Source organism: Echeneis naucrates, chromosome 2 (assembly GCF_900963305.1).
Source record: "Echeneis naucrates chromosome 2, fEcheNa1.1, whole genome shotgun sequence".
Classification (NCBI taxonomy): Eukaryota; Metazoa; Chordata; class Actinopteri; order Carangiformes; family Echeneidae; genus Echeneis; species Echeneis naucrates.
The window spans coordinates 9134415-9150847 of record NC_042512.1 but is presented as its reverse complement, the minus strand read 5'-3'; the positions used below and the strand labels follow the sequence as shown (position 1 = coordinate 9150847).

Sequence of the window (16433 nt, the reverse complement as noted above, 5' to 3'; positions counted from 1 at the left end):
GTCCATGACTAGCTCTTTAGTCTTTGAGGTGTTGAGGTGCAGGTGGTTCCTTTGGCTCCAGACAACAAAGTCATTCACCAGACTCCTGTACTCTTCTTCTCTATCATCCCTAATACACCCCATGATAACTGTGTCATCTGCAAACTTCTGGATGTGACACAGCTCCGAGCTGTAGCAGAAGTCTGAGGTGTATAGGGTGAAGAGAAGGGGGGCCAGCACTGTCCCCTGCGGTGCTCCTGTACTGCTGACCACAGTGTCAGACGTGGTGTCCGTCAGCCTGACATACTGCGGTCTGTCGGTGAGGTAGTTGGAGATCCAGGACACCAAGCAGGGGTCCACTTGCATCCTCAGCAGTTTGTCCTGAAGCATAAGGGGCTGGATGGTATTAAAGGCACTTGAGAAATCCAGAAAAAGGATCCTCACCGTGCCGCCTCCCTTATCCAGGTGCGAGTGGGCGCGATGCAGAAGATACAGGATGGCATCCTCCACACCAACACCTGCCCGATAGGCAAACTGTAGGGGGTCCTGGGCATGTTGCACTTGGGGCCTGAGGAGGTTGAGGAAGAGCCGCTCCAGTGTCTTCATCAGCTGTGATGTGAGTGCCACTGGTCGGAAGTCGTTCAGCTCGCTGGGCCGGTTCTTTTTAGGAACTGGAACGATGCACGATGTTTTCCATAAAGTGGGCACTTTCCCTAGCTGTAAGCTAAGGTTGAAAACATGCTGGAGTGGCTCCCCTAGTTCAGCAGCGCAGGTCTTAAGCAGCCGGGGGGACACCTTGTCAGGACCTGCCGCTTTCCTGGGGTGAAGCTTCCTCAGTTCTCCCCTGACCTGGTCTGCAGTTATGCAGGGAGAAGGATGTGGGGAGGGGAGGGGGGAGAAGGGGACAGCATTGTTGTTGTGGAGAAGGTGCACTGGGGGGAGGGGAGGAGGAGGAGGGGGCTGCAGTGAGGGTGGGAGGGTCGTGGGCTGGTCAAACCGGTTAAAAAAGTTATTAAGTCTGTTTGCCTCCTCCACTGACCCTCTTGCTGTCACAGTCTTTACCCTGTGGCCTGTGATGGTATTAACACCATCCCAGACCTCCCTCATGCGACTTTCACTCAGTTTGTGTTCAACTTTCCTCCTGTAGTTGTTTTTTGCCTCTTTCAGGCACTGTTTCACCTCCCGCTGTGCTGATATGGTTTTCCAATCTTCCAAATCAGCTGTTACATTCTTCCAAAGTTTCAGGAAAAACAATCTCAGAGTCTGTTGAGGTTGCAGTTGTATTGAAAGCACAGCAAGTATTTTGAACAAACAGCGTGAGTGGTTTGGACCCTGGGGACAGACCCCGGGATCTGACAGCACACCGGGAGCGTACTCCAAACACACTGAGGAATGAATCTTTGTTCCTCCCTATACATATGGTTCTTGAAGCTTCAACCTACTACCTACGCTTCTCCCTCGTCTCCAAGCCACCTGTCCTCATTCGTATCTCTACCAATGGGAATTCCCCTTTTCTGACTTTGATGCTACCTCAGCATTTTGTCAAGGCCTTACATATCATTGCTAGAGGGCTGCCACACCACCCTTTAGCTCTGTTTCCGCCACACCAATTCTTCTCCTCCCCGGGTCTTCACATCTATGTTCATGCGACTCTCTTATCTCACACATAAATCCTCTGACACCTGTCGCCTCACTGCTTCCTCTCTGAGTGGGTGTATGATTTCTGTTTCCTCAGATATATCACAGTGCAACCCATTTATATTTGCTTTTTGTGGTTAACATAGTAGTTTGTGCTGTTTTAGTAATATAAATGGTAATTTTGTGCTCTTCAGTGTCTGTTACAATATTATATGTATGATGTGATTTCTTCAGTATTCAGCATAGTGTTGCTCACAGCTTTTTCCCAAAATTTCCTTCAACACCACACTGTCATGAACAAATATATATTCAGTGTTTTCTTGTTCCAACACAACTATAAACTCATGTGACTAAAGCAGACTGAGCGATTCAGATCAAACTCAGCATGTTTGTTAAACGTGGTCACCGCTGATTGAAGTGAAGATGTTCCAGATGTTGTGACCCACGTGTTGACTTTTCTCCAGAGTTCAGTCTGACATGTTTGTTGTCTTTGAAAACTTGATGATGTTTAGTAGAATCTTTGATAAACCTAAGTTTGTACAGATGGAGCCACAGGTGGAGCTGGTAGAGTTTAAGAGGTGGAGTCACTACGTCTTTATGGGAGCAGCAGCATGTTGTCATTAATATTAATGAGAGCTGTTTGACTGTTGTGAAGCTGCTTCCTGTTGGTTCAGCTGTTTGACTTTCATTTTCTAAACTTCTACTTTCTAAACCTTCAGCTCTGAACAGATGATGAAACACTGAACACTTTCAAGCAGGAACTTTGTCTCCTAAAGTCACATCTTTTATTCTTCACTCAGGTTGGAGAGCTGCAGTTTGTCAGAGATCAGCTGTTCTTCTCTGGTCTCAGCTCTGAAGTCCAACCCCTCCCATCTCAGAGAACTGGACCTGAGTTGGAACAACCTGAAGGATTCAGGACTGAAGGATCTGTGTGGTTTTCTGAAGAGTCCTCACTGCAGACTGGAGACTCTGAGGTCAGACTCATGTTTTATTTCTGCTCTCAGATTAATATGATGTTACAGTTGTGGTGACTCTGACCTGCAGACAGGTTTATATTTATGAGGGAAAATCCTCTTCAGGTATTCACATTTAAACTGCGAAATGGTGGAAAACTGGGTTCCCGAGGGTTCTTAAAAGGTCTTAAAATGTCTTAAATCAAAAGCCAAGTAATTAAGGCCTTAAATTGTCTTAAAGTAACCATAAAGTTGCTGTAGGTATTAAAATTCCAGGTAGTGCGTTTAATGTCAATGTGGAAGCACACTTGGGCTGCATACCACCGTTACACGCAGTGGTTGTCAAAGTGAGCGTTTCAACATGCAAAGATGGGGAAGTACAATTTTAACGACAAATGGATGGAAAAGAATGCATTTTGGAGGTGTTTGGTGCAGGCTGAAACAACAATGTGGCAATGTGCAAATTATGCAAAAATGTGCGGGACCATGGGGTCAAAGCTGTTGAATCGCATATGAAAGGAGAAAAACACCAGCGGTATGTGGCAGCAGCTAGCCACTGTAGGGCCAAGTTTTAATTGTATGTTTAAAAAAAAAAAAAAAAAGAATTCTTTAATTTTAATCGTTGAGGTCTGAAAAACCATTAAATTTTACTCTTAAAATGGTGCAAGAACCCAGTGAAAATATCTTTAAAAAACTGATTTTTATCTGACTTTCATTTTCTAAACTTCGACTTTCTAAACCTTCAGCTCTGAACAGATGATGAAACATTGAACGCTTTCAAGCAGGAACTTTGTCTCCTAAAGTCACATCTTTTATTCTTTACTCAGGTTGGAGAACTGCAGTTTGTCAGAGATCAGCTGTTCTTCTCTGGTCTCAGCTCTGAAGTCCAACCCCTCCCATCTCAGAGAACTGGACCTGAGTGTGAACTACCTGCAGGATTCAGGACTGAAGGATCTGTGTGGTTTTCTGAAGAGTCCTCACTGTAGACTGGAGACTCTGAGGTCAGACTCATGTTTTATTTCTGCTCTCAGATTAATATGATGTTACAGTTGTGGTGACTCTGACCTGCAGACATCAGGCTGATATTATACTGATCCTCACTGAGGATCTTCATGCTGACGTCTGTTTTCTTCTTCTCTGGTTTAGTCCAGTTGCTGTGGCAGAGAAATGTTTAACTACAGATTTGGGAATTGTCACATCTTTTATTCTTTACTCAGGTTGAAGGACTGCAGTCTGTCAGAGATCAGCTGTTCTTCTCTGGTCTCAGCTCTGAAGTCCAACCCCTCCCATCTCAGAAAACTGGACCTGAATTGGAACTACCTGCAGGATTCAGGACTGAAGGATCTGTCTGATCTTGTGAAGAGTCCAGACTTCAGACTGGAGACTCTGAGGTCAGTACAGTTGGACTCAGTTCATGTTCCTTTCAGTAATATTGTTTAAATCCAGTTTCAGAGCAAAGGCTCAGTGTTTCCTGTGAACCTTCAAACTCCTCAGTGAAGCTGTGAGAGGAGAACAGAAACAGATTTCAGAATTAGACAGAAAGACAGAGAGAAAACAGTCAGCCAATCAGATCAGTCAGAGGACTGTTGTGATCATGTGACCATCAAATGAAGCAGATTCCAGCTGAAGAACTCAGAGATGTTCAGATTCTGGTCCTCGTCCATCAAACTGTCAGATCTGAGCTGAGACTGTTTGTTCTCTGATCAGGTTCATCTGTCACAGCTCTGAGATCAGTCTGACTGAAAGCTGCACATCACTGATCTTCTTTCATCACACTGTCACCATGTGGTCTTTCTGCAGACCAGAATCCTGTCTGTCTGTCTGTCTGTCTGTCTGTCTGTCCATCCGTCCGTCTGTCTGTCTGAGTCTCTCAGTTTAAATGGAGTGATGAACCTTCATGAGTCAGCTCTTTATCTCCACTGTGGATTCAGGGAGAGAGAGAGGATATTCAACAAAGGTGTAGGCAGGAACATATGATGCTGTATGAAGTTCATAGAAATATGGGAGCAGCAGGCGTTGCAGGAACGTGAGGTAGCGATGATTCACCACCTGCAGGATGAGGACAATGCCTGTCTCACTCTCTCCCTCTCTCTCTCTCTCTCTCTCTCTCCCACTCTCAACCCAACCGGTCGAGGCAGATGGCCGCCCCCCCTGAGCCTGGTTCTGCTCGAGGTTTCTGCCTCTTAAAGGAAGTTCTTCCTTGCCACTGTTGCCAAGTGCTTGCTCATCGGGGGATTTGTTGGGTCTCTTTAAATAAATTTTTAAGAGCTTGGTCTAGACCTGCTCTATATGTAAAGTGCCTTGATGTAACTTTGTTATGATTTGGCGCTATCCAAATAAATCTGATTTGATTTGATTTGATTTGATCTAAGAAATGAAAGATCTGCCTCCAGATTTACTCTTGGAGACTCTAGGAACCACAAGTAAACCTCCATCTAGAGAGCGGAGTGGCCTGCTAGGACAGTAAGGAACTATGAGCTCTCTGAGAAATGATGGAGCTTGGCCATTAAGAGCTTTATACGTTAAAAGAAGGATTTTGAATTCTACTCTGTATTTTACTGGCAGCCAATGAAGAGCAGCTAACACAGGAGAGATGGGATCTCTTCTCCTAGTTCCTGTTAACATTCGTGCAGCAGCGTTCTGAATTAACTGAAGGCCTTTTAGAGATTTGTTTGGACATCCAGATAGTAATGAGTTACAGTAGTCCAGCCTAGAAGTTACAAATGCATGGACTAGTTTTTCTGCATCACCCTGAGAAAGGATGTTTCTGATTTTCCTAATGTTTCTCAGGTGGAAGAAAGCTGCTTTCCTGACTTTTTTTTATGAGAGACAAACAAAATGTCCTGGTCAAACATTATTCCAAGGTTTCTTACAGTGGAGCTGGAAGCCAAACTAATGCTGTTCAGATGATTAGACAGTGTTTCTCTAAGGTGCTTATGGCCGAGTATAATAACTTCTGTATTTTCTGAATTTCAAAGTAAAAATGTTGGGTCATCCAGACTTTTATGTCTTCAAGACATGTTTGCAGTCTAAACATCTGACCAACTTAATTTGGCTTGACTGATAAATACCGCTGAGTGTCGTCTGCATAACGGTGGAAATTCATGCTGTGTATCCTGATAATGTTGCCTAAAGAAAGCAGATAAAGAGCGAAGAGGATCGGTCCAAATACCAAACCCTGTGGGACTGTTGAATGGTTGAAAATAACTTTTGAAAACTGATTTTTACATTTGAAAATTAGATTTAAGTTTCACCCACTTTATATTCACAATGATGACAGTTTTTCATCAGTTCGGGTTCTTTCGAGTGTTGTTTCATTTTGTTCTTAAATCTTTTCACTGTTTGTTTTTGACTTTTGGATCTGTCTGATCTTATGGAGAGTCCAAACCTTTCAGCAGTCTTGTCGTAACTTAACTGTCAGCGCAAAGACTCAGTGTTTCAGTGTTCTAACTCTCCAGTGAAACTTTGAGAGGATAAAAGAAACTGACTTCAGGATTGGATGGAAAGAAAGAAAAACTAGTCAGCTAATCAGATATCAGTAATCAGGAACCAACTAAAGTCAGATGAATGTAAGTAAGCTGATCTCTGTCTTAACTTGGTGAATGTGTAGAAAAAGAAGGATGGAAGTTTGATGTCTATCAATACAACTCCTCTCAAAAATACTTTTTCAGGGATCCAATTGGTTCAGAGGCAGCTTGTCTAAATGTTTTGATCTCAACCTTAGAAGAAGAAACATTTTATTGTCATTGTACGCACCCTGAAGTCAATGCACACACAATGAAATTACATTTAGACTCTGAGATGTGTGTATATATACAGGCCCCCAGACAACCACACACACCCAAATATGCAAACATGCAAAAAGGTTTCAGAGGGAAGGTGCTGCCATTGCTTAATGCACCTGGAGTGGTTATTCAGATTCTTTCATCAAGGCCACCTCGACAGTGCCGTCAGTCCACACTCCACATTTTGTTGTCCAGGCTGGGGATTGAAACAAGCCCCAACACACTGAGCCACTGCTGCCAAACAACAGGTGTTCCTGCCCCATTTCGAACCAAGGAAGTTTAGCGTGTGAGGCAAGCATGATAACCCCGACACTACAGAACCTTTAAACCCAGCCTGCTGCAGAGCTGCTTTCCATGATGATTCCTGCTCAGCATTGATTGGTTCTCAATTATTGGTTACCAGAATGTTAATAATAATTAGTAATATTAAAGTGAACCACAGGACACCTATCTATTTTAAGAAAAAAGACAACATTACTTAACCTCCTAAGACAATAACTCTTGCATGGAATGCATTTTTAATTTCTCTTTCGGGTGTGTTGGTCGTATGAATCTAACGTATTATGAAATGTATTATACTCTTCTGCCAGCACTAAGTGGAAGTATAATGGCCTCATATGTGGACACCAGGAGGTTAATAATATTCAGACTAATCAGATTAATTTATATAGGATTAGTTGATATTTATCTGATGAGACTGATGTTGGATTATCACCGTCTGTTTTTAATAAACTAACTCTGACAGAACCTCAGTATGTTCCACTCACTGTCTCACTGTGGTTGTTTTTGTGTCTACAGGCTCAGTGACAGAGTGATTAAAGCTTCTACAGAGAAAACCTGTGAGTATAGAACCTCTGAGTCCTGTTCACCAAACTGACTGTGCTCTGTTCATCAAGATCTTTATTCATTACGTTTCAACAACAGACTTTTGGGGAACCTGGACCACATGGCCACCTGGGCCTGATCACATGATCATATTTAAGTTAAATACTGTGAGCTTGTTTGTACTTCTTTCAATATTTTAATAACATTATACTACATGTTGCTTGATCATTTTATACATTAAAGTTTCAGGCTAATTTCAGGTAAAAGTTACAGAACCATATTATTTCAGATTTATTTTAATGTGTGGAGGTTTTTAATTTCATGTAATATATAACAGATGAACATGGATCCTTTCAGTAAACATGGTGATTATTGTACGTAGGATATTTCTGGATCATTTAGATCTATGGAGTTATCTTATCTGTTCATCCACACAGAGCTAATCCCAGATTGATTGTAATTTCACTTTCTGCAGCACAGCAGCTGTTTATCAGTCAGTCTATAAATACAACATGTGGCTGCAGCTGGTAACTTAAACTGAATAATGACAGCTACAGACTGAGTCCAGTCAGCAGATTTTTGGACCTGCCCACTCAGATTGGTACACAGCCAATAGAAAACCAGGATCATCTGAGAGAAACGTGATGACAGGAGGTTTTGAGCTGCTGCTGCAGGACTCTACAGTTTCCTCCATCATCAGATCTGAGTCAGAGGATGTGAACACTGATTTCTGCCATCTGCTGTGTCTTCTCCTCCCATCAGGTGATTCTGATGTCAAACAGAGTCCAAACACAGCAGAGACAAAGATGATTGTGTCAGAGGACAAAAAGCCGGACAAGGTGAGAGGTCAAATATCTGTCCTGATGCTCCAGACTGATTTAGAGGCTTGGCACATGGCAGGAAGGGGAGAACAAATATTAAACCAATATCTCCTGTAGCTGGCAATGATTTAATCTCTTTGGGCAGAGAAGGAGAAAAGGACAGAAACTGAAACTGTTGTTTAAATTTTTTATGTTTTGTGATGGACAAGGAGTTTCTGAGTTAGATCACAATAAGAGTGAAGACAGAGACACGTACAGTTTAAGTCCAGTTTGTTCCCTTGAGTTCTTTTAGCATGCCCATAATGTGAATGCTTCAGTTCAGATTGACCTGTGTGTTGGTTATTTCCAGTCAAACTGATGATGTTTCTTTCTGGACCACAGTCTCCACAGAGCTTCACACCTGAACTGAAAACTGAATCTACCAAAGTGTCCTACAGGTAATTCAGCTGATGCCATCTCTGCAGTATTGGTGGTCTCATGGATGGTTCCTCCTCTTCACCTTCATGCTCAGTGTGCTCCTCTTAGACAGTTATATGGTGTTTGTGTCGGCTCATTCTACCTTCTGTGTCCTGCAGGTTCAGGTGTCCTGGTCCAGGTATGTTCCAGTGTTCTTTAACTGGACTGGTGTTTGTTGTTGATCAGGAGGCAGAGCTCCTCTACAACACTGTCCAGTGGGATGAAAGCCTCCTCCAATCAGCTGGCAAGATGGCTGCTGGGCCGCTGTTCAATATCCACTGTCCTGAGGACGCTGTCTGTGAGCTCCACCTCCCACACTGTGAGACAGAAGATGGTGAGATAAAGATTAGTGCTTTTTAGAGAGATGATTAAAAGCCAACAGTGCTGTTATCTGTTCTAACATCCCTGCTGTGATGCCAGACTTCCCATTCAGACTTTGTGCTACAGTCACAGTCCATTGACAGTAACAAACCTATTAAGGCACTCTGAAGAATTTAATCATTTTAATATTTTCTATAACCTATAACAATATGGTAACACAGTCAATATTTTTTTTCCAAATGTCCTACATAAATATTCAGTGAAAATTGCACTCCACACATCTGCATCATACATCTGCATTGTTTAAAACAGCGTCACATTGACGTCACTGTAGCTCCGCTAGCCAGCGTGAGATGCTGGGACAAAATTGATTGATTTCTAATTTTAAAAAAGGCAGAAATGGGTGGACAGACACACAGCGTTGTAACAAATTGTGAGGATAAAGAGTCTGAGGATGCAGCAAACGAAAATCAACATGAAGACGCCAGAGCGGGATCAAAATTCAAATATCAGGTGTTCCAAATAAAAACCGTGTGGCTCTCCCCTTGACTTTGCTCTGCCAATGTGGCTCTTAAATAGTGAGGGTCACAGATATAGATCAAAGGATGAGATATTTCTATAGCAATGTTTTCTGATGTGTGATATCAACCAGATGGTTCAAGAAGATGACTAGTTTGGATTTTGGGAAACAAACAAAGGCTTGAACATCACAAAGACACACAGCTCTTCCTGTCCTGGATATAGAATAAGACCATCACTATCATTTTACAGAATGTGTCTCTGTTTTCCAGCTCTGCCCTCTGAAGGTCTGCTGTCTGTCGTCCACATCACTGATGATGGAATGAGCTTCCTCAAACCTCTGGAGATCACAGACACTCATGTGATTGTCAAAGTCTCTCATCTTTCTGCCTTTGGCCTCGTCTGGGCTGCACCAAAGAAGCTAAGGAGGTTATTCACCAGAAAGAAACGTGTTTGTGGCCAACTTCTGCTGTTCCTCCGACCTCCGGACAGAGGCATTCAAATACTGGATGTGTTTCTCCTGCCAAGCAACCTCCCTTTGTCTGAGGTAAAGTTTGTTACAATGACTTTAACTATCAAACTTCATCAAACATTCTCATACTGGGACTCTTGGAAACTTGACATCTTAACTGTGAACCTTTAAATCTCTTCTGCTGGTGTTAATTTCTGCCTGCCAGTTCAGCATGTGTCACAAACAGCAGCTTAATGAGTCCAAATAATCAAACAGTACAGAATGGAGCTTTAGATCAGGATCTTTATGTGTGTTTTTCAAAATGAGTCTACTCTTCCAGCGCTAACACTATGTCTTGCTGCTGAAGGTTTCTGAACAACAAAAGGCTGATCACATCACGCTCCCTTCTGCCTGCAAACTGATAGTTGACCAAAGATACAGTGTCCTCTCTGCTTCAGAGGAATTTGAAATACAGCCTGAGGTGAGTCAAACCTCCATACACTTCTAACAGATATCAAAACCATAAAACTGTCCTCCTATTCCTCTGAGAGCTGTGTCACTGTTTGAAATCATTTCATCTAGTCACTTTGCTGTAGAATCACTGTCGTAGAACGAGTAGTAGATTTAGTAGATAAACATTTTCTTCCTCTGTTTTGTCTCTCCTTTCACAGTCTGCTGAGTTTTACTTAAATTATGGGCCAAATTTCTTTCCTACATTTATGGTTTTCCTGACTCCAAACACAGAGACACTGACTGTGATGGTCAAAGATGAAGACGGAACAGAAGTGTGGAAATGCAAAGTCCTTCTGCCAAGTAAAAATTTAATCTTCCTTTATTTAAAATATATGAAAAAGTGTCTCACACTAAATGAAGTTTGAGGCCAAAAAAATTTCATTTGACATGAAATAAAGGTACACAGTCATTGCTGTTGCACTGTCTGAATTGGACAAAGTTTCAACAAAGATCCCAACAATGTTTTAAAGTGCTGGTTGTTATTGGTGATTATTAAACAGTCTTTCATCTGGTTTCATGTTAGGTCCAAAAAGGGGAACTGGTCGAAGCAGCCTCCCAGCTGACGACAACTTCCAAGCAGAAGAAAGGCTGCATGCTGTTCGGGCAGAATTCATTCAGAGAGTGTCTGACACTGTTCTCAACCAGCTTCTGGATAAACTGCTTGAGCGTGGTGTTATCAGTGATGAAGAAATGCAGTCAGCCAGAACAAAATCCAGAGCGGAAAAAGCCAGAGATGTGATCGACTCAGTGAGAAGAAAGGGAAGCGAAGCCAGCTCATTTCTGATTTCTGCTCTCTGTCAGCTGGATCCATGTGTTTCCAGAGAGCTCTCATTAAGATGAAGCCAAAGACACAAAGACTCTGAAGATGGACGGATATTAACATGCAAAGATTTGCTCTAAAGTCTCTTTTCTTAAGTATTTAAGAACAGAGGTCTCCGCCTGATCCCACACTACTTTGGGCCCTGGGATTTATTTTCTAACATTTTTATATGTTAAAATGTGTGTTTACTGTTGGGAGCCGTTTTTAAAGGAAAAATAAAGGTCCAAAACAGGACCAGTTATTGTTCAGTCAGATCAACAGCAGGCTGCCATCGACAGCATACTGATATCAAAATGTTCAGCTAATTCAGGACATGACTGCTGAGACTGAGCCTTTACACTTTTACATTTTTTTTTTATATTTAACTTTTAATAGGTTTATTTATTTATTACATTTTTAATGAATGGGACAAATCTTCAAACGCTCTTCATGCTTTTTCATCTTTGATCTCCTTCCGCATACTTTCAACTAAAGACGCCATTCAAACTTTAAAATGTTCACAAAACCTTCAACTATTAAACTTGTGTTCAACTTTTAAAAATCTTGTCCACTTTCTGAAATCAAACAGTTTAAACCTCGTACTAATTTCTGCTGTTTCTGACTTTATGATGGATGTGTATTGGACAGAATGTTCACAGCTGGAGTGGAGAGGAGTCGAAAAATCCTCTTTAACTCGTTCCATCAGTTTGACATCAGAATGGTACGGTGGCCGATAAGTACAAAACAAAAATACAAAGTGCGAAAAGATTTTACAAAGCGTCAAACTAATTTACATGTTGGGAAACATTTTTACATTTTATTCAACAATATTACATAAAACACTTTTACCACGGACAAAACAAATGTACATTTTAGAAAACAAATTTACAAATGGTAGAACACTTATACAAGTCTCGAAATAAATTTCCGAACGACAGAATCTTCCGGAAGGGGAATGTACCAAATACCGGAAGTGATCCAGAAGAAGATTGACTGTGAGCTCAAAAAGTTTGTATCGGTTTGTGTGGCGGGAAAACTTTGCGGAGTAAAAGTTTATGGCAGCATGGAGTAAATGATGTTTTGGCCGTTTTGTGGAAACACCTTGAGCTAATTTACGCGGTTGTGTTTTCCGTGCGGACGATCTGTAGAATGTTTAACGTTGATGAACGGACCAGACGGAAGGAGCACGCGCACAGGAGACATCTAATAAACAGCCGGAAATGCTAAACAAGCTAAGTGTAGCATCGCGCTAACTAGCTGAAGCCGCTGTCAGACATGCAGTGAATTAAAGTGCACCGTTTCATTTTGCAGCCAAACGTTGTCTTCACGGAATAGCAACGCGTTTAGTTAATATGCGTTGCTAGTTTTTATTTATTTTAGGCTTTCAGTTATGCTAAATGCACAATTGTTGCTGATTGTTTTAGCTGCTGCTAACTTTCTGTTTCTATACGGAACTCCGTTCATTCCAGCAGAACAACCATGAACATCATATAAACAATTCATGGAGGACAGAAAGTCAAAGTCAAAAGAACTGTGGGCCGAAAGGAAACAGGTCCAGGTACGTGTGTGGATATATCTGTAAAATATGGAAGTCAATATGTGTGTGTGTGTGAAATGAATGATATCTCTTTGTTATTTTAGCAGATAAACATGGATTGATGGCGCCACATGGAGCTGATTTAAAAGCTCAGAGAGGGAAAACACTCCCATTATATACAGATCCGGAGGTAGCAGCACCTGATCTACTGAAGCATGATGTGAAGTTTACACGGTGCAAACATCAGCCTGCGGACTCTTAAAAGGATGATTCCTCTCCAAACGCCATCAGGTTGGAACTTCGTGGACCTGGATAACTGTTTGGCTATCGGACGATGTGGCAGGTACTCAGACAAAAGTCCAATCTTCGAGTGAAGAGAGATGATGTGATGAATGAGAGAGCACGCAGAAGGTTTCTAAGAAGAAGCTGCTCCTCAATGGGAGCGAACTGTATGTGGCATGCAGATGGTTCTGATAAACTGGCTCTCTCAGGACGCATGGATGGATTTTTTCACCTAAAGTGCTGTGGCTCCAATGTGGACCGACAAATAACAAGAAGCCAACAGTGATCGCTGAGAATCTCCTCTCATGAGACTGAGGACTGATTGTGGCACGGAGAATGGCATTATGGCTGCCATTCAGTCTCCCCTACGCCTCCATCATGATGACTGCTGCTCTGGGCCGTCCAGCCACATGTATGGCTCATCCACGAATAAGCAGCGTGTTGAATCCTGGTGGGCCATATTTAGAAGGGGAAGGTAAGTGGCCTTCATGAAGTCATTTTATTATGACGTACCTTTCATTTGATTTTTATCTTTATGTTCTATCGCAGATGAACTCCTCTAAACATATATAATAATTGAGGCTGTGACTTTAACGCGTTCATTTCAAAGCCTTTAATATTTTTTGATGGAGTTCCACTTCTACTAATAATATATATTTTCTTCCGATTCGATCCATTTCTACAGGTCTCAGTTCTGGATGGAGTTGTTTGCTGGATACTTCAACGGGAGCCATGAGCATCAGTGCCTTCTGAGATGTTGCTATGGTGATGTTGGATGAGTGTGTGAGACTGTGGAACAGTCACAGGATTCACACTTCCAGAACAGCGTCATGTCCAATGAACTGTACTGCTGACCACACAGGTAACATTGGTGATAGATTGATATTTCCATGTTTGTTTTATTACTATTTTATTGATTAAATGTAAATAAATAATATAAATCCTATTTATTGTATCGAACACAGATTTGGCTCCACAGACTGGATTTGAGATTGAACCAGCTGATTTGGATGCTGTTCCAGAGGCGAGCCTGTCAATAGCTCCATGTGGGGACTCAAACATGCAGGAGGACTTTGACTTTGTTATGGAGCACAAACAACTACAGAAGCCAGAGAACTGGGAGTCTGCAACAGAACTGTACATGAAGCTGAAAGAAACTGCTCAGCTGTGAGTCAGTGACAAAGGGAATTTTCCCTTCCTGCATTATCAAGTGCTTGTTCATTGGGGTTTCTGTCCTATTTCTATTTTATTTATTTATTTATTTTTTAAATTAATTTTTAAATATACACGTCAAGAGCCATGAGATGACTGTGCTGTGATTTGGTATTAGACAAGTAACACAGAATTGAATCAAATATTGCCATGACTGAAAGACTCATAACCAATCTATCACAGATGCAATCAGAAGGAAATATTTGCAATTTTTTTATTGTTTGTAAACATAACATTTGCATTCCCATTGTTTCATTTCTTCAGATGAACAGGTACCAGAATCATTTGGAAACATCACAAAGAAAAGTGAATGACAAGCTAAGAAATCTGATTTGGAGTGGTGGAACACTGCAGTCTGTCTGAACACAAAGTGTCACAGCTTCATTTTTGCTGTGTTTGAAATCAATTGATAAAAATTATAGCAAAGTAATGAGTCCTATATTTTTGTAAGTATGGAATACAAAACTTCTTGAAATTTGTTTTGTCTAAAACTTAACAGTGAAAATCTTAACTGTGTGGAGAAAAAAAAAAAAAAAAAAAAAACACCTTTTCGGTGTCTGGTCTGGAGGGGTGATCTAGTTACCAATTACAAGTTACAGTTACAGGTTCATGTGTGACTTAAACACAGTGTGTGAATCTAGGAGTGCTAATTTCAGTGTGTTTGAACATGTATTGGGAACTGGGAATGGAGAGTCATCCAGGAACTCTATTCTTGGCGATGGTTCCAATCCGGACGGGGGAGGTGAAGTCAGCCCAGCTGCAAACATCAAAACATCCTCCAGAGACACAGCAGCCTGACCTTCTGCAAAGAAAAACCTTCAGTTACATCTTGGCAATGTATTTTCTCAACAAATCATAAAAAATAAAAAAGTGATTTCCAAACCTTCACAATAAAAGACACAGTCCGCCCAGTAGCCCAAAGTTTGACTTTCTGTAAGTCTCCTGTTACTTCCTGATGGACTGAGGTCAGGTTTGAAGAGTCTCAAGTTCCAGACCAGTGAGTGGCTTTTCAGAGTGGCACAGGACAGGGGCCAGCAAAGTAGGCTGTTGCTGCAGTGCAGTCAGAAACTGAAGAGCTGAAAGACCATCTTTGAATCTAAAAAGTCACCACAAACATTGTTTCACATTTAAATGACCTAAAGAAACTTCAATGTTTTCTAAAATGACTATCCACCCAAACATATAGAAATGAGTAAAAATGGTTGTGTGTTGAACATTACTGATTTAAAGAAGAACTCTGTGTCTTGCTTTGCACTTGGCAGGGTAATTGTTACTCTACAGACTGCAAGAATTACGCACACAAACACAAGACTGGAATGACATGAGCACCTTTTGATTGGCATAAGACAGAGGAAGGGGAGACAGACATCACACAGCAATTATACTAAACTAAGGCACACATTCTGACACACTGACTCAGAGCTAAAAAATATACATTCTTAATAAACCACAGAGGGGGATGATGAGGCATTTCAAACTAAAATATCTTAAATACAAAAAAATAAAAATCACATCATTACAAATATGATCTTACCTGTCAATTACAGATGAGTCAATAATCCACCATCAGAGGGAGTCTGACATGATTTCTTTCTTTTCTTCAACAGTAGCAACACGTCTCAGACAGCCTGCTGTCTGTAACATTGTGCGGTGTCTCATGATGCATTCTCACAGAGCATCCACTGAAGAAACATTCTCAATCTGAGATGAAACACGTTTTTGAAAAATAGTTCAAGCAACAAAGCGATATATAATGTGATATATAAAGTTAATGATCATTAACCATTAGTGTTGTTTACATCTAACCCTGTTCATACCATTTGCATTGTACACCAAGAACTGATGTCCTTCTGGTCCATCAGAAATGGGCCGGTCTTTCAGATGTTTCATCAGTAGAGTTAAAAACTCTCGTCTCGGCCCACCTGTATCAATTCCTTCTTCCAAAACAGCATCATCTGTGAATTTTACCAGCACGTCACAGGTTTCAGAATATGTTGAACATCTTACAAATGCAAATATCTTTCCCATGTAATTAATAAATTAAAATTAAATTAAGTGAGTAGCTGTTGTTTTTTTACTTACCCGTAGCAAGTACTCCTGACTGGATTTGTTTCAGGTGGATCCAGATCCTCAGTGTCAGATATTACTGTCTGAAAAACAAATGAAAATGTCTGAAACAACACACTGAAAGCAAAGAACATCAGGCTGCCATAATCTGCCTTAATACCTGTCCAGGCTGAGCTGTGGATGAATCTCTGAAACATGATAAAATTGATAAACTGATGAACTTTATGATACAGAGTATAACAGAGCTTGGAGTAACATTTAGAGGTAGAGAGGAA

General features: G+C 41.3%; 1 long non-coding RNA gene across 1 annotated transcript; it reads left to right on the top strand.

Annotated features, from left to right (window-relative positions):
* The first annotated feature begins 9756 nt into the window (after positions 1-9756).
* On the top strand, positions 9757-10828 carry LOC115055354 (uncharacterized). Its single transcript, XR_003841679.1, has 4 exons — positions 9757-9844; positions 10116-10229; positions 10420-10561; positions 10785-10828. It is a non-coding gene; the product is annotated as an uncharacterized LOC115055354 (long non-coding RNA).
* Positions 10829-16433: the final 5605 nt, after the last annotated feature.